This window comes from Sus scrofa, chromosome 9 (genome assembly GCF_054392235.1).
Source record: "Sus scrofa isolate SSC_HxYL_T2T_F1_AM1 chromosome 9, Sscrofa_HxYL_maternal_Yorkshire_Landrace_v2.0, whole genome shotgun sequence".
NCBI lineage: Eukaryota > Metazoa > Chordata > Mammalia > Artiodactyla > Suidae > Sus > Sus scrofa.
Window position 1 is genome coordinate 143,666,688 of NC_139391.1, and position 19,589 is coordinate 143,686,276.

The window sequence follows — 19,589 nt, forward strand, 5'->3', positions numbered from 1 at the left end:
TGAAATTATCTATGCCTCCCTAAAGGAAACCCTGACCTCCTTCAGAGACAGAACTGAGGCTGCAGAAAACAAAGCCCCGAGCTGCATGCCGTGAGCTGCTGAGTTACAGCACAAAGCGAAGGGTGTCTGTCGTCGGCGTGGGGATGCTGCTTGGGAAGGAACGGGGTCCCGGGAACCGGCGTGGACAGATCCCGCTGACGCCGAGGACGTCGAATCAGGCTGTGCTAAGCATCGCTGACTTCTCTCTGGCGGTAGAGACAGTGCCCCCGCACCGCCTGGGGAGGGCCAGCCTGCTGTTCCCGATGGGCTTACTACCTTGCAAGGCAGTGTCCACACCCCTCAGAACCCACCCCACCACCCCTCTCTGCTTCTAGACTTAGAAGTGGACTCACGTCCTGGCAAGTCTCAAAAAGGATGGATGCAAAGTGTGACCCATGCGTAGGTGTGATAAACGCCAGAGGAACTGCCTGATTTTTCCACGTCATCCAGACTTCTGCCTCCAGGGAATGAATGTTAAGGATGTGGAAAAGGGTGAAAAGAACCCAACAACTGTAAGCGGAGGAAGCAGAGACTCTGAATTTAGCAGATAGCCCAAGGGCTTAGGAAGGGCTCCGGGAGGGGGCTGGCCAGTTGGCTGGTTAAAACATGGACCCAAATGCTCGCAACACAGGATGAAGCTGAAATGCCGGGATGAAAGTTTAGAATGTGGGCTTGTCATGTCCAACCTGAGGACACACCTTTCACTAAAACTGTGAGAAATATGTTTGTGAGGGAAACTCCTGGGTTCCTGAGAACTCCGTAGATGAAAAGCCACAGTGGGAACTGCCACCAGGGAGCCAGGATCCTCAGATGCAGTGGGGATAGTTGGATCCAGGTTGGCAGAAGCCAGGGGGCAGTAAGCAACTGTCAGAGATGAGGCGCCTGTGGCTCCCTCAATGCACAACGGAGGCGAGGCTGCAACCAGAAGACCGAGATTCATGCAGAATTACGGTGCTGGCTCGCGGATCTGAAGTCTCTAGGAGAGAACTAGCGAGGCAGTCTTACTTGACCCAGACAAGAGGAGATTCCAAAACAGCTGCAGTTCCTCGTTCAGCTCCCACCGGAGCCAGTCTGCGGATCCGGAATGCCTCGAAGGCAAAGGGGGTGAGGTCCCCTTAAGGAGGAGCCCCAAGTGTGACTGTTAATCTTTCTCCCAGCCTCCACAGTATCTGCTTAAACCCTCATCTGTGGACTTGCCAGACGCCTTGTCCACCGTCATGGCAGCACGTGCAGCGCTGCTTCTGATCAGGGAACCTTCTCCCTGGCACAACCGTCCCGTGCTGGAAGAGTTCACTGAGTCCATCACGTGTCCCCATCCTGACCCACCGTCTTGGTTTGGGACAAGGGTGGACCCACCCTTGAAGACTCAGGTCCAGCACCAGCGAGGTGGTAACACCTTGTAGGACTGGAGCAGCCTCTCCAGGAGGCTGTGTGCCCGCTAACGTAGGTAGATAGGGACACAGAGGCACAGATGCCCTATTCCTTTGCTAAGCTGCATGGTTTTACGTTCCTGGAGCCATCAGTACTGACCTGAGACTCTACGGTTTCGGTATATTAGAGCGTATTTCCAATGAAAACCTTTTTATGATTTATTTTGGAGGCAACATTATAAACATGATAGTTTGTCTATTGATGACATAAGCCAAGGAAAAGGAGTACAGTTTTGAGACACCATGTGGACGGTATTCCTGGAACACAGTCATTTCAGTTCGTGAAAGGCACTGAAACTTTCTGCTGCCCTGGACCTGGCAGCCTCTGGTCCGTGCTGATGCCTCGGATGTGAGGATGACGACGTGACCTGGGTGTAACTGGAGACCAAAGAAGAGGGGGACCGAGAGGTGAGCCCAATTAGGAGAAGCGGAGGAGGAAGGACACCGTAACAGCTGAGCACTAAAAGCAGGAATCTGGGCCTGCGTCACTCAGCTCTGACCCCTCCGGCTGACGACGCGCGATTTTCTTTTCAACACTTGCATTTGCTCCTACATCCTTTGCTACACGTGAGCAGCCCTCCAGGATAGTAAATCATAAAATGGGAGTGAAACCCATAATTTTAATTAGCATACTTTAAAATGGTTCTGGATTGTGTGCATTCGATCAAATTTCCATGTACGGTGAGCTCTTTTTTTCATTCTCGTGAAATGTCTGACATAAGGATTTTCTTTCTTTAATGAGATACTGACATTTCCCATACGGCTGAGGACTTCTCCCTGCAAATGTTTGTACGATGGAAGCTAACACTCACAGCCGGCTTCGACTTCAGTCGACAGGTCAAAGTAAGCATTTTTGTCATCGTCTTGCTGTTTGGCTGTGTTATTGCTTCAGTGTCCTCTTTCAGTGTCCCCTCCTCTCACCTCTGCGTGGCCACAGCAGACGCTGCCCCCACTTCCTTCCGACTCTCACTGCCTAATCTGGACTCTGATGAGTATTTGGTGCACAGGCCCCTGGCACTAAGGAGACTTAAAGGAGGATTCGAAATGCATTTGCAACCTGAAAAGACACTCTTTTAAAAATGTTTTTCTTTTCCTTTGGCCGGAGAGGCAGCCATGTTATCTGCTCCTTTCCCAGCAAGCAGGCTCCACAGTGGGCCTTGACTCTGGTGCCAGAGGCCCCAGACTGACTCTGCATCTCCTCTCAGCCAAACTGACTACCCCGTCACCCGCGCATCCGTTCCTTCCTGTGCACAGAGCCAGCCTGACCTGTGCGCAGTGCTAACAGGACCAAGTCCCAGAAGTCATGCCCCCCCCCGGGGGGGAGGGGGGGGCTCCGGGGGGGGAGCTCTGAGGAAGCGGATCACGTTTAACCCGCTCTGCCCTCCCTGGGCTCCTCCCCGTGTACGGCAGTCAGTGCTTAGGGTTGGCCGATGCCAACGCTTCCGTGTAGAACGTGCGCAGTGGGGTCCTGGGCTGCCACACCCAGTGTCCTGGGCTGGAACATGATGGGAGAGAATGTACGTGTGTAACACCGGGTCCCACGCCGCACAGCAGAAACTGGCACAAGGCTGGAAACCAACTATCGGTTAGTGTAAAAAAATAAGTGAGAAAAACATGCTTATTAGGCCTGCAGACCTGGGCTTCCTCCCAGCGTTTTCTTCACCGCGTGGACCCTCCCAGGATCAGAAAAGAAAAGGAACGTGGGAAACCAGCGTGCCCAGGTCTCTCCTCACAGCTCATCTCACTGACCTCGGCTGCACCATTCGTCAGATGCACCGTTTCGCTTTTTCCAGAAGCAGGACAAGGAGGACAGGAAAAGAGAGAGAGGAGAGAAGAGCAGGAGCCAAGCCTGGGAGGTGACTGGAGGGTGAACCGTGAGACCCCGAGTGATTCACGGTCAAGGGCCCGCACGCAGCCACTGCCCCCCAATCAGGACGATTAATACTCCGGGATTGTTAGGGATGCTACGAGCATTTATGCCTGCTTGCTTTCTGCAGCTCTTAGGAGGAAGTTGTGTTTTGTTTATATTTTCACTTGTCAGGAAGATGCTTCTTTAAAGAACAAGTGAAATGTCACTTCCTTTGATCACTGCTCCCCTTTATGGAGAAAATGACGGGTTCCTTCCCCACCCGTGTCATTTCCAACAGAAAGGACCCTAAACCTGCAACGTGAGGAGTGAGGGATAAAGTAATAGTTTGACGCAGAGTAATGCCATCTCTCTACAGGACGGGAAGGAGAGGTGTGGTGGCAGGCTTGGCCTCCCAATTGCCGAAACACACAACGTCGAGCTAAAAATGCCTCACTAAAAAGTTTGATAAAACCAAGGGGGATCAGACCTTTGCTTAGTTATCATAGTGCACGATGCTACACATAATGCAAAATTTAAAAAAAGAAGAATTTAATCTAAATTTTGGTCTCTTTAGATGCATGTTTAGTCTCATCACAGTGAGTATCTACACACACAGCACACTTTCCATGTACCTGTACGTGCTTTTGAAAACATTGTATCTGTTTCACATCTGTTTCTAAAATTAGCGGTATAGAGTGAACATCACCGAGCTCCGTGATGCACAGTTCCATGACCTCCCTGAGCGATACTCTGGGTTCCAGGTGGAACCGAGACATAGGATTGGACGTCAGGGCGGGCGGGATGGCGCTGGCTGGAGTGGGTGGCATCGCCGCGGGTGGGTGGGGTGACGTGCTCTCGCAGTGAAATCCATGGCAATGCAGAAAACAGGAGATGAAAACTCTTCAAATGGTGTGTCCCTCTCTCTCCTGTGCTCTCTCTGTGGGATAAAGATACATCTCGTTTATATATTTACGCAGATAAAGTTGTTACCACATTTTTGCTCTTAAAAGTCATACTAAAACATGCACCTGTACACGACACTATGGGAAACTGCTGGCGGAGGCATCCTTTCATCAAAGCCTATACTCTGTTTGTTACGTTAAGGTTTGTTCCTTTGTTTTCTCAAAGGTCTCTATAAAATGTTGCTACTGCATGTGAGGCCCCCAGTACCTGTTTCCCAGTCCAGCCAGGACCCCTTCTCCATGTTTCCAAAACAGGGTCCTGTTTCACAGGGTAACACCAGCAGCCAGAGGAGTAGAGCTTATCTTCCGTTCTTCCGTTACAATTTCTTTAACCGCTGCCCAGCACAAATGTCTTCCACGCCTTTCTGTTCAGGAAAGGGATGGTTCATTTCTTCCTAACCACTGATGAGTTTCTAGAGCTGTGGAGGCTGGTCTTTGTCCGCGGTGTCGGTGGCCCGTAACTGAGTGCGGATCACAAGAGTGAGGGTGTGTTCCTGCACCACGATTTTAAAGTGACGCATCTGACCTCCTTTTCAACTCATTATTTAATTGTAAAGTCGTTCTCAAAGATGTATTCCTTCTTCACATTGCTGTTTTTTTTTTTTCAGGAATATTCTTTGATGTAAATCAAAATTGGTGCTTTGGAAGTAATTCAAACCCCTGTTCAAATTATTTGCAGGTGAAGAGAGGAGGGGACGTCTCGGCGGTGGGCTCCAGGGCGAGTCGGAGAGTCAGGGAGGAGCGTGACCCCGAAGGGAGGGCGCAGCGGGTGCGGCACCCAGCAGCCAGGCCTCCTTCCCGCGCCCCCTCCGGTCCTCGGCCTCCGCGGGAAAAGGACCGCCCTGGTCTTCACGGATGCCCGGGATGCCCCTGCCCCTCTCCAGCGGCTCTGTTCTCAGGAGTGACCCGGGGCTCTGGGAAGGAGTGGGATAGTTCTCCCGCTTGCTTCCCAGCCGTCTGTACCCGCATCCCGCGGCTCTAGTGATGAGCCAGGAGGGGTTGGTACGGCTTTGCCACACGTTCCTTTAAATTCGTCTCTTTCTGTCTAGTGTTCTGAAATTGTACTGTGCTGAGTCAATGTCTTATTTTCTCATTGATTTTTAGGTTTTATCCTAGTTAATTTCCAAGGCTGCGATCATTCCTGCCGCACAGCAGAGTGACCCAGGCGTACACATACCCATACCCATTCTCCCTCCAACTCTTTTCCTGCATAGACCCCCCCAGAATCCTGGGTAGAGGTCTTTGCGCTGCACTGCAGGTCCCCACTGGCCGGTCATTCCGCAGACCTCAGTCTGCACAGGCCAATCCCAACCCCCATCCATCCCTCCACCACACCTGTCCCATTTGGTGACCATAAATTTGTTTTCAAAGCCTGTGAGTCTGCTTCTGTGTTGCAAATAAATTTATTTGTACCCCCCTTTTTTTTTAGATTCCACGTGTAGGCGATATCACGTGATGTTTGTCTTTCCCTGTCTGACTAATTTCGCTTAGTATGAAAGTTTTCCTTTCTTGTTAATCGCACAGCACAGTTCGTGAACCCTGTCAATTTGGTAACTCTGGGCTTTCAATCCTGGGAAAAAATTTGTAATATTTATTCGATGATCTTTCGAGGATTTTTTCACTTCCTCCTTCCTAACGCTCTGGCTATTCTGATCTGAAATGGCCTGGCTTTATCACATATCTTGTGATCTTAAATTTTTTGGCCTTTTCTGATTTGAGGGTGTGGCCAAAACATTTTAAAAACTGAAATAAAATGTAAAAGGAAGACAAGAAATAAGTGTGGGTGAGGCTGTGGAAAAAGGGGAGGTTTGTTCCCTGGGGGTGGGAATGCAGGTTGGCATAGTCCTCGTAGGAAAAAGTACGGAGGGGCCTCAGCAGTGAAAAAGAGAACTACCCCGTGGGATCCAGCAATTCCCGCCGGGGCAGGTGTTTGAAGGAAATGCAAACCCCTCCCTTTCCATTCCTCCCTCTGCCTCTCCTGTTCTCCTTTTTCCTCTTTTTCTGCCTCTTTTACCTTTAAGGAGAGTGCCGGTGTGTGTTGTTAGTTTGTGTTTCATCAGCTGCCAGTTCAGTGGACACGAACGTTGTTGGCGACCTTGTCATGGTTTTAGCTTAATCACCAGTGAAGAGAGAGTTTTCAGGGCTGTTTTGTTACGGGGAAAAGTAATGGCATGTTTTCACCTATTCTTCATTCAGGGCTGTATTTATTTCACTTCCCCACTTATGATGGCTGTGTGTGAAAGAGACGGAGAATTTCACACTATTCCTTGCACTGAAGAAAGATTCGTAACATATAATCGTCCAACTCCGAAAGCAGCATCTAAGTTTGCATGTAACCAGAGAAGCAGGACATAGTCGCATGAAAATAAACAACCAAATGAGGCGTTGCTGTGTCTGCCAGTGATCCCAGGGACAGCATCCATTCACTTGCTGACACAGCAGCTCACTGCCTGCAAAACACTATTACTTTTCACTAAAAAGTACGGAGAGCGTGTCTGCTTAGAACCACAAACTTTTGAAAAACCTAGTGAAACATCCCAACCCCTTGCAGTGCGTCAGGTTTGCAGGGAGGGACCAGACAGAGCCTCAGCTGTAAAGACAAGTCAATGTCTATGTGAGCGGAAGGAGAGCTTGAATAAAGCAATTTCCTCGATGTATTTAATCTAATGGAGAAGCCGGAGGCAAACCACCAGCTCCTGGAATTTGCACATTTCCTATTTCTTACGGAGTGGACAAGTTCTGATACTCAAGAAACTTTAATATGATGATCAGCATCTGGGGTGATTACAAAATCAAATCCACTTGGAATGATCAGAATCAAATAATTAAAATATTCCTGGATAAGTGGGGACTATTTCGGGACTTAGGATATTTTTGAAAATATGAGTAAGTGAACCCCGCAGTCTCTAAAATCTATGAGAAGACATTGAAATGCTAAATTATTTGTTTATTCATTCAAAATAAGGTTTCCTGGGTATAAAGAAGCTGTGGAAAATAAAGCGTAGGACTGTCGGATTTATAACAGAGACGGTACCGAAACATAAGGTGCTCTAGGGAGTTCCCGTCGAGGCTCAGAGGGCTGAGAACCTGAGCAGTATCCACGAGGATGCAGGTGTGATCCCCGGCCTCACTCGGTGGGTTAGGGATCTGGCGTTGCCACAAGCTGTGGCGTGGGTCGTGAGATGTGGCTCTGATCTGGTGTTGCTGTGACTGCGGCGCGGGACTGCAGCTGCAGCTTTCATTCGACCCCTGGCCCGGGAACTTCCACGTGCTGCAGGCGTAGCCATTAAAAAGTGATAAGAATAATAACAACGTGCTGTGGACAGGCTCACCGCAAGAACAAATGCAGGGTGCCAAGTGACTCCCACTCAAGGCAGCGGGTTATCAGACCCCCGAGCTTGGCTCAAGGAGTACCTTTACGTTCCCTGCTGGAAAAGCATGTGCTCACTGCAACATCTGTCCCAAACTCTCCCAGGCAAGCCACGTTGTAACGGGAATCTCCAGCCATAGATGTGGCCATGATCTTGCGGGATCTTGGGATTTGAGAGTTGCAATATTTACCCATTGATTCTGGGAAAGCATCTAGAGGAATCTTAAATACGGCACAAATCTAAATATATTTCACCCTAAATGCCACAAGAATGCACACATTTGAAGCGTCTGTACAACTCTGTGGAATGGAGGCTGCTAAGTGATTTAAGAGAAGACGCCAGGGTCTCTGAGAGATGACACAGCAACCATCAGGAAGGTCCCCCCAAGAAGAAGGGGGGAGGCCAATGGCCACCAAGGAGGCTCAGAGACAGACTCTGGACCGGGGTCCTTAGCAGCACCCAGGACAACGCACCTCGAGCCTCCTGGACGGTCCCTATCTCTCCCCCAACAGGAAATGCTGCTCTGGGGCTCGGGCCACAGCCGCCTTCCTGCAGAAAACATGTACCCCAGGTGAACCCCTCAGAGGTTACGTTCAGGGAAATAACCTGGATAAAGAGAGTTCCTCCAGTTACACAACGATTTTATTTCTTGCTTAGAAACACCATCAGTTTTTAAAGAGAACGTTAAAAATGTTAGATATGGTCCCTATTTTCTAAGAATGAACTGTGTTTGTAGGAAACTCGCCGTTTATTAGGCGTGACCTGACGAGTAAAAGTAAAACCACAAATGACCCATAATTACCTCTGAAAATAAAGGGCAACAGTAAAAAAGAATAATTAGGTATCGTATTTAGTGTTGCTCAGATTATTGAAGAGATATTTCGGAATTAAATAATAATAAAAGATTTTAATTATGTGTGTTCTGTTTGGCATTTCAAGTAATGTAAACATTGGCAGAGTGAACACGCTTCCCGGAGGCAGAGGGATGGGGCAAGATCATTTCTCACACTGCTCAGGAGACGAAATTCTTCATGCCCAAAACCAATTGCAAAGGCCCTCATGTTTTATTCCTGTGTATAGTTCAATCAATTTATAAAACTAGTGGATAAATAATTAATGTTTCCTGTAAATAATGAAAGAAATTTGTTTGGCTAGTATCACATTTCCTCCGTGTGAATGAGTCTCTATGTTGGATATGTAACCTATTGTCTTACACTTTAAAACATGAAAACCCTGCCAAAGATATTCTCATTAAAAAATAATTCCAAGGTGGAGTACCCGTCGTGGCTCAGTGGTTAACGAATCCGACTAGGAACCATGAGGTTTCGAATTCAATCCCTGGCCTCGCTCAGTGGACTGAGGATCCAGTGTTGCCGTGACCTGTGGTGTAGGTTGCAGATGTGGCTCGAATCTGGCGTGGCTGTGGCTGTGGTGTAGGCTGGCGGCTACAGCTCCGATCAGACCCCTAGCTCAGGAACCTCCATATGCCGTGGGTGCGGCCCTAGAAAAGACAAAAAGACCAAAAAAAAAAAAAAATCCAAGGTTACTTTGTCAAATACATATAAACTTGGCTCGAATCTGGCGTGGCTGTGGCTGTGGTGTAGGCTGGCGGCTATAGCTCCGATTAGACCCCTAGCCCCATATGCCGTGGGTGCAGCCCTAGGAAAGACAAAAAGACCAAAAAAAAAAAAAAAATCCAAGGTTACTTTGTCAAATACATATAAACTTGTATATTTCCCTCATCGATGCATTAATGAAATCAACACCTCTGTCTCTCTCTCTTTCTATTTATTTACACATCTATGTGTGCGTTCGTTCACACACATGGGTATGAGTGAACAAAAGACAAATGCCTACCTTTGATTAATTTATTCCAAAGAGAACGATACAGGATTCTGTGGAGGTTAGTTACATCTATGTCTTTGTTTAAGTTATGACCAAAATAATCCAACCTCATGGACCCCCCCAGATCAGCTCTTCTCCATATTCGCTACATCATGTGAGAACTTGGCTTTCCATGTGTGTATACGCATATATCAGCTGACAAAGCAGATAAATCAAGCACACCCTTGGTTTGCAGGAAGGGGACAGAAACAGCTCTAACCCAGAGAGAGAGCATTTAACTGATGCTGGAGGGGAGAGACGCAGGTGGATTCGCCCAGGAATTATTGAGTAATAAACATTATGGAGAGTGACCACTGCCTCTAGAGCCTCCAGGGGTGCCCGAGCGGCCCGACTGGGGCCCCCGGGGCTGGGTGACCGCTTCCCTCCCTGGAAGCACCCAGATGAAGAGCGAATCCGGATGAAATCAGCCCCCCGTGAGCAGCAGCGAGCTGCTACTTTGGAAAAGTGGTGCAGAAGGCACAGTCCGGGAAGAAGGCTTTGATGTGGGCCAAAAGGAGGCAGAAAGTCCCAAGTGGAGCTAATGTACTCAGATAACTCAGGACCCAGTGTCTGAACCTGATATAAGGGCTACAGCGTCCGGGACCCGTCATCAGGAAAACACAGTACGTGTTAGGAAAGCTTTTTCAGGGCTGAGCATCATTTCATGCCATTCAACCTACTGCCATGATAAAAAATGCCTACTTCTTTGTCTTGATTCTAAAATGAACAGCTCAGGCGCTCCCATCGTGGCTCAGGGGAAACAAATCTGACTAGAATCCATGAGGATGCAGGTTGGATCCCTGGCCTCGCTCAGTGGGTTAAGGATCTGGAGTGGCCGTGAGCCGTGGTGTCGGTTGCAGACAGAGCTCGGATCCTGCATTGCTGTGGCTGTGGGGTAGGCCGGCAGCCGCAGCTCTGATTGGACCCCTCGCCTGGGAACCTCCACTGCTGTGGGTGTGGCCCTTAAAGAACAAACAAACAAAAAGAAAAGAACGTGAACAGCTCAGTTGATGAGGAAGACACGGTTGCAGCATGAGAGCCGTTTCCTCGTGTCCTCAGCAACTGGAGACGGATTTCCCTCATCCTCCCCTGAGCAGTCAGCCCTTCCTTCGCAGGAAGCTGGACCCCTCCCCTGAGCCAGGACTGGCTCTGCCTTCCTAATTCTTTCTCTAGGATGTCATCGTTTCTTTGTTCTTTATACCGTCTTAACGTGCCACTCTGTCGTTCGTAGACAAAGCGTTCTCAGACCATGTTAGCGTCATAGGGAAGAACCTTTATATTTTATGACAAACCAGTCACTAAGGGGAGAGCCTACACACTTAAATTATACATAACAGCCCCCCTCCAGGAACACTGCCTCCAGGTAACCCTTGGTCTAGACAACTTACAGAATGGGAGGAAATACCTGCAAACCGTGCAGCCAACAAGGGCTTAATCTCCAAAGGTACAGTGAGTTCATACAACTCAACAACAACAACAAAACCCCACTGAAAATGGGCAGAGACGCAAATAGATGTTTCTCCAAAGAAGACACAGGGATAGCCAGTAGGCTCACGAAAAGATGCTCAGCGTCACGAATTATTAGAGAAATGCGAGACAAGACTACAATGAGGTACCACCTCACACCAGTCAGAACATGGCTGATAAATCTACAAGTAACAAGTTAGCAAGTCTGCAAATAATAACAAGCCCACAAATAACAAAGGCTGGAGAGGTTGTGGAGAAAAGGAAGGAAATGAGAGTGTAAGCTGGTACAACTGCTACGGAAACCAGTAGGAAAATTCCTCAGAAAACTAAAACTAGAACTACCACATGATCCAGCAATTCCACTCCTGGGTACTTACCCAGAAGAAAACACAATTCAAAACCATACATGCACCCCAATGTTCATAGCAGTGCTTTTTGCAACAGCCAAGACATGGAAACATTCATCAACAGATGAATGGATTAAGATGGGGTACAGGAGTTCCTGCTGTGGTTGCAGTGGGTTAAGGATCTGGCATTGTCACTGCTGGAGTTTGGGTCACTGCTAAGGCTCAGATTCAATCCCTGGCCTGAGATCTTCAGCATGCCACAGACATGGCCAAAAAAAAAAAAAAGTTGTGGTACATATATGCAATGGAAAGCTACTCAGCCATAAAAAAGAACAAAATAATGCCATTTGCAGCAACATGGATGGAACTAGAGATTATCATATGAAGTGAGGTAAGTCAGAAAGAGAAGGACAACTACCATAGGATATCACTTAAATGTGGAATCTAAAATATGGCACAAATGAACCTGTCTGCAAAACAGAAAGACTCGCAAACATAAAGAACAGACTTGTGGTTGCCGAGGGGGAGGGGGAGGGAGTGGAGTGGCCTGGGCTTGGGGTTAGTGGATACACACTATTGTGTTTAGACTGGATTAGTGATGAGACCCTGCTGTATAACACAGGGAGCTATATCCAGTCTCCTGGAATAGATCGTAAGGGAAATGAATGTTAAAACAGAATATATAAGGAGTTCCCGCTGCAGTGCAGTGGAAACGAACCTGACTAGGATCCATGAGGATGCAGGTTCCATCCCTGGCCTCGCTCCTCGACTCCTCGGGTTAAGGGTGCGGTGTTGCCCTGGCTGTGGGGTAGGCCAATGGCTACAGCACTGTGTTGAAGCCTAGCCTGGGAATCTCCGAGTGTTATGGGTGTGGCCCTAAAAAAAGAAAAAAAGAATGTGTGTGTATACATATGTGTAAAACTGAATTACTTTGCTGTAAAGCAGGAATTGGAACAACATTGTGAGCCAACCACACGTTAATTAAAGGAAGTGAAATGCCCTGTTTAGCTGCCAGGAAACACCCTGGCCGGGCCCACCTACGAATGACTGCGGGAAGGAGGAAATTAACACATCCCTCCAGAGACCGACCAGGACCAGGAAACGTTTACCCCCGGCCCTTTTAGTAAAAAGGAGCCCGAGTTCTAACTCAGACAAGACGGTTCTTTAGGCCACCAGCCCACCACCGTCTCGGTCTGTGGTTTTCTGAATGAAGTCACTATTCCTGCCCACAGCCCCTCTCTCCAGGTACTGGCCTGTCGTGTGGGGAGTTGTAGGAGCCTGGACCAGGTCACATCAGCAAGCTGGATGCAGGGGGGGTCGGCTGTGAAAGCAGGTCAGATAAGACTGTCTGAGGAGGCGGAAATCAGACCCAGGAGTGAGATTTACTTGGCGACACTGGGGGTCATTGGTAGCTTGCGAGCAGGGGTGTAACAGGATCGCAGCTGTACTTTAAAGGATTAATTTAGAAGGTGTGTGTGGGAAGGATTTGAGAGAAGGCTCGGAACATTTCGCCACTTGGAAGGTATTGTTGAATATTCATAAAAACTAGTTTATCGCTCGGCATAAATAATTTTTAAACACAAAGTAAAATACAGTGTGTGTTGCCATGGAAGTGACAAAGCCTTGGGGAGGATAATGGCAGGCACAAAAGACGGTGCCATTGTAATTTAAATTGGAGTAAAACTTTCTAGAATTTAAGTATGTTTTCAGAGCATTTTGAATACACAAGGAAAAAATGGTTACTTTATAGGTCTTCCTAAGAAAGAAAAGAGCAAGAGAGTCTTTTTGTCCATGAGGCTGATAAAGCTAAACAGGATCAAGTTCCTACAGTCAGAAGGCTGGCTGGGTTTGAAATAGCGACGAAGCCCACCAAATAATGAAGATCCAGTCACGAGTTTCCCTGTGGCTTAGCAGGTTAAGGATCCAGCGTTTTCGCGGCTGCGGCCACGGCTCAGTTTCAGCCCCTGGCCAGGTACCTTCCAGATGGGGTGGATGACGCCATAAATAAGTCAATAAACAAATGACCCAGTTAGAGCCCAGTTCTGATGTTCAAATGTCACAATGATAGTCATTCTGATAAGGCCAAAAACAGTTAAATTGCTTAACCTGGATTAAGGGCCGAGCCCGTACCTGGCGCTCAGGGGCCTGTATTTACATTCCCATCTTCAAGTGACAAGCAAGGGTGGGTGGTGTAGCAGAGGAAGACACTGTTGCCGCATTCAGAGGCGTGAGAAACAACAGTAAACGAGAAACACAGCCATAAAACATGTAAATGGCAAAATCATAATTAGGTCGAAATGTCCAAAAGTCTGAACTGATAAAGCACTTGAAAAGGATGCGAGGTAGGTGGGTATTAGTCTAAAGAAGAGCCGTGCGTTTCAGAGCTTAAAACTGCAAAGAAGATCGGAACAATCACTTAACAGGGAAATTGCGATCTATCAAAAGAGAGGGAAGCTGTGACAGCTAAAGACATTTTTCTCAAATAAACTGAGTGCACAGAAAATACTACATTAAGTCAAGGCGGGGTTGGGGGGAGGGACTGGGCATGAAAGGAGAAGAAGAAACACACCCCAAACATCTAGCATCTTTGCCCATGTAAATGAAGACAGCAACCTCACGAACTTGGCCTCGGTGTCCTGGCTGGGAATTTCTTTGAGCCACTCATCACTCTCTCGGGTACGGAGGGCAGCGCGTATCTGCACTCATCCGACACCTGTGAGTGACCTAAAGGAATTCTAAGCCGAGATGGACCCTCCGTCAGCATCAGGCTAGAATGCATCCCCACGTGCCTCAGACTTGCCAGCGGTTCTCTGTGCTCCATCCCCTGAGCGTCCTACTCAGGAAGTTGGGGGAGGAGTGAAGAATTTGCCTTTTGCAAAGTTCCAGGGTGCTGCCCCTGCAGCCGTCATCTTCCCACGATGAGAAGCCCTGTGCCCAGTTGGAAGAATCTGCCAATAGCGGTGGATCCCAGTGAAACCTCCTCCAGGCTTCCTGGACCAAACTTCTCAGAGAAGCTGTCTGAAAACGCCAAATCCAGCTCCTCAGCTCCCATCCCCTCCCCGGAGCAGTCCCTCGGGGCTTGTCAGCCCCTCCCGCATCCCTGCATCCCCCCAGGCACTTGAGGACCACCTGCAGGGCGCTGGCTTTTAGCATCAGCTTTGCCTCCCCTGTCTTGCCCTCAGATGCCGCACACTGCTCTCAGGGTCCTTTGTGGGTCCAAACGCTTCATTTGTAGCTAGACTGATCTTTCAGAACTTCCCCCAAGTCCTATGAGCGCCCTGCTTAAACTTAGTAAACCTCGTCCGGCTTCTCTTGGGGTTTCTCTCTACTGGATACTCAGGGCTACCCACCTTCCTTCTCCTCGTGAAAACTCAGGTGCCTCCCCGTGCCCATCACAGTTCCTTCCAGCACCCAGAACTTGGGCGGGTTTGCTCAGGCTGCCATACCCCACAGACTGGGTTCAAGAGTAAAGGATTCTGAGTTTCAAAACCCACTTAATGTCTGTGTGAGGCTGCAGGTTGTTCCCCGGTTCACTTTCTCAAGCTGCTAAAAACAATGCAAATAATCAATATCCAATCTCCTAGTTCAGGTTCTCATTATTGAATCTAATAATGCAAAGCAAACACCGGGGTAAGACTCAGAGCCCATCTATTCCTTCTGTTCCATTGCGCCGTTGCCGTGGCTGTGGTGTAAGGTGGCACCTGTGGCTGATTCGACCCCTAGCCTGGGAACCTCGTATGCCTTGAGTGCAGCCCTAAAAAAATAAAAAAATAACATAAAAAATAAAATTGCATGTTATTCCAGGGCATGGAAGTTCCGCAATGCATTTAACCGTGCAGCTGTGGATTGGTATTTAATTTGTTTTTTCTATGGCAAATAATATTACAGCGAACATTCTTGTGCATATTTCATTTTACACAAGTTATGATGTATGCAGAAATATATCCTAAAATGTAAATATTAATTACATTTGATAGGGTCTTCCAAACTGGTTCCAGAAGGTTTCTCTCTCTCTCTCTCTCTCCTTTTTTTTCTTTTTTTTTTTTTGCTTTTTAGGGCCACACCCACAGCATATGGAGGTTCCCAGGATAGGGGTCCAATTGGAGCTATAGCTGCCAGCCTACACCACAACCACAGCAATGCCAGATCCAAGCCTCATCTGCGACCTACACCACAGCTCACGGCAACGCTGGATCCTTCACCCACTGAGCGAGGCCAGGGATCGAACCCACCACCTCATGGTTCCTGGTCAGATTGGTTTCCCCTGCGCCGCGACGGGACCTCCCTGGTTCCAGAAGGTTTCTATCGATCTACACTCACGCCAACGACGGATGAGGGTCATCTTTTTCCCACATTATCCTCAAGGCAGCTTATTTTAACTCGTCTTCATTTTTCTCAACTGATGGACAAGAACAACGTCCACTTTTGTTAATTTGCATTCCCATGCTTCCTGTGTAGGAGACTTTTTCTTTTTAGATTCGTATTGCTTATTCACATTTCATCTTCCGTATATTGTGCTTTGAACTCGTTTGAAGTTTCCATGTCTATTTGTCTGTCTTTTGTTGAAGATTAAAATCTTTGCTCTGCTTTATTAAGGGCAGGTACTTTCACCAGATTTTTGTTGCTTTTTGTCTTTTGTTTACAAGTTTTTTTTTTTTTCACCTTTTCTGTAGTCCTAGTTCTCAATGTCATGACTTGCTTGAGTCCCTGTATGCGTGAGATATAAATGCATCCCTACATACTTTTATCCAGGATTCTAAAATTCTGTAATTTGAGTTTAGATATTGCACCAGGTTGAACATGCCTCTGTGCCACGTGTGCACCGGTCATCAGCGAGCTTCTGATTGCCTGTCCCCAGCCCTTCATGAGTTTGCACACCTGTCAGTTTTTTCGCCCACCAGCTTCCACCGAGACCTCCCCACTTCCAAACCCCGGGGCCACACTTGAGTCTCCACGTTCAGCCCGCTGGCTGCCTCTGTTGCGGGCGCCCGTCTCTTTTCCTTGGAGCCTCTGCTCCACTTTGCTGGCTCTCTGGTGCCTCCTATGCCGGAAGGTCCCGGGCTCGTGCTTGGACCTTTTCTCCGTGGGGCCAGTCTCTTCCCATGTGATTTCATCAAGCAAACTGACTCGCCTTGGCTCTGCCCCAAAATATGTTTCTTTTGCCCTCAGGTTTAGACGTAGTGTTCTCTACATCAACGCGTTTCCCTCAAGCCCGACCGCAGCATGGACGCTGGAGCCAGGCTGTCGCTTCGAATCCCTTTGCACCTCTTACCAGGTGTGTGGCCTTAAACAGCGACTGAACTCCCTTCTCCGAAAGGGGGACAGTAACGGGGGCCCACCTCCTCCTCCGAAGATTCCCGGAGAAAAAGCGCAAGACCTTGGACCACAGCCTGTGCCACGTGCATGAACCGTCACTTCTCTTCGATAACCTCGTGCGGCCAAAGAGCCGGCGCTGTTCTCTCTGCATCCGGTTCGTCTGCGACCTTCGCAAGGCCGTCCACTCTGAAGAAGGGGGGGGTCTTCTCTTGGAGCAGGGACCCCACAAGGCTGGCTCCAGGTGACTCTCTCTCCCTCGGCTCTTTCCATCAAAAAGCAGGCGTCTCCTCCGTTCTTGAAAGTTTCCACCCATCAACTCTTTGATTTTTGCATTTTTTTCCATTCTGAAGGCTCTTCCTCCAGAGCTCTTACTAGGGAGAAATTGAAACTTCATGATCAATCTTCCATGTCACTTGTCTCAATTTTCCGTCTCTATCCTTTGTCTTTTCAAACTGTGGTTCAGCTTAATCACCTGAGTCCCTAGTTCTCTGTCAGTGTAGAGGCTGCCTTTGAATCGCATCCCTTTGGCACCTGTCCTTTTCTAAGTAACTTTGGGTTCTTCTTCACATGGCATCCTGCTCATATATCATCTGGAAGGACACTTCTCAAGGATACGAATTATACTGTCATTAAAGTCTTCTCTTTGCTTTTGTCAGAGATAAAGTGCGGCAGACAGTTAGGAAGCCTTTATGTGGGCTGTCGTGATAGGAGAACGGTCGCTAACGACGAGCGTCCCAGGGACAGGACGGGGATCAGGCCGTGGTTCTCTCAGAAGACCAGGTGATCCTCTGAGGGTCAGCCCTTCCTCAGAGCTCAGCCGATGGGCAGGCGAGAGGGTCCTCGGTCTTGGCGGCTCTCCAGGAGCGAGGGACTCAGCTGACCCTCCACGTCGTTCGTCCCATCTAGCGGTTGAATTTAGCACATTGCTTGCACAATTGAGTTGCCACAAATGTAGCGGTGATGCTTTGCTTTATGTCCGTATGTACATGAAAGAAGTACTTCTAGCACTATGCCCTTCAGCTGTTTTCATCAGCCACATAAACCTCCAAAGAGTCTGTCCCACTTTTTCACCCAAGGAATCCGGGAGCAGTGATATCCACCTGTGTTACCGTCTCCTTACGTATTTCCATGGCTCCTCTTGCGGAACCTATTCTGGTGTTTCTGGAACTAGCAGCCCGGGTGGTTCCTCGCTTGCTCTTTCTTTTCATCTGAGTGACTACACGCTGCTAGTGAAGCGGCACCAACACCAAGAACAAAAGGACAACTACTTCCAATGTATGTCCATTTTTTTATGGCCACACCCTCCACATCTGGAAGTTCCCAGGCTAGGGGTCGAATCAGAGCTGCAGCTGCTGGCGTACACCACAGCCACAGCAACATGGGATCCAAGCCACGTCTGTGACCTATACCACAACTCATGGCAATGCCGGATCCTTAACCCACTGAGTGAGGCCGGGTCTCAAACCTGTGTCCTCAGGGATACTATTCAGATTTGTTTCTGCTGCACCACGGTGGGAACTCCCAATGTAAGTTTTTAAAATGCAGTGGAAGGCCATCTGCAGAGCCTTGGTAACACACATCATCAAGAGAGTTGTGGGAACTGAGCTTTGTAATTAACAGTCCAGTTTGGTTCCTGGATTTTTTTTTTTTTTTTTTGGCTGTGCCCACTCCAGGGCCAAGGGTCAACACCTGAGCCACACCAGTGACAATGCCTACCCCTTATCCCACTGTGCCACCAGGGAACTCCTCCAGATCATTTTAATAGGCTAGGAAAGGATACTCAAAGAAATGGAAGTTCCCCTTGTGGCTCATTGGTAATGAAGCCAGCTAGTATCCGTGAGAACACAGGCTCGATCCCTGGCCTCGCTCAGGGGGTTAAGGATCTGCGGTTGCTGTGGCTGTGGTACAGGCCGGCAGCTGCAACTCTGATTCAGCCCCTAGCCTGGGAACCTCCATAGGCCACAGGCGCAGCCCTAAAAAGACAGGAAAGAAAGAAAGGAAAGAAAGGAAGGAAGGAAGAGAAAAAGAAAGGAAATGCAGTTTCTGGGGTCTCATCCTGCCCCTTCCCACACGCTTTCCCTCATGTCAGCATGTGGGCTGCAGAGCGCTCCCGGCGAGGCTCACCCATCGCGGTGCGAGAGCACAGCTTGTCCAAACCACCGTGAGCAGAGCGCTCCGGGGTCCGCGTCCACGGGAGGCGTCCCCAGAGCCAACTTCCACAAGCGAGTTTCAGGAATTACCCGGTTCTCACAGGCCAGCATCTGAGAACCTCCAGGATCAGACCAGCCGTATTTATTTTCAGTCGTGGCAGTCCACTAATCCTGTTAAAAGTCACTTTAAAATACGCAGCAAATACAGAGCGAAGACCTGTTTGAGGGTGTTGGGAAGGTACTGGGGTGCCTGGCAATTAGCAGCACCTGAAGACGGCCCGAGGTGAGCAGACAGCCCTCAGACCTCTTGCCAAGTTCAGGCCAACAGCACAGCGCTGAGAGCTGTGCCGACAGCGAGCACAAAGATCAGAAGAATCAGGCAGGTTTTTTGCAGGCTCCAGACAGGGGCAAAAGATCCAGAGCCCCAGAGCTCTGCCTCAACACTGCAATCTCGCCATCCCTTCCCCAAGTCACACCAGACTCTGACTCTGCCTGGGACGGAAGAGTTAGAAGCCAAAGCAAATGCCCGAGGGTCTCAGGATCTAAAAATCTACAAGGATCTGTATTCGGGACCCAGCTCCTGTCTCCGAGAAAGCAGAATCCAGGCCTCGTCTTCTCTCTCAGAATACCCGAGGGGGCATTAAAAACACTGCTCCATAAAGTGAGGACATCTGAAGACCAGAGGAACTCCTCATTCATGAGCTTTTTCCAACAATTTTTTGAAGTTGCACAGGATCTTATGAAAATGAAATGAAGGAGAACTTTGCATTCCAT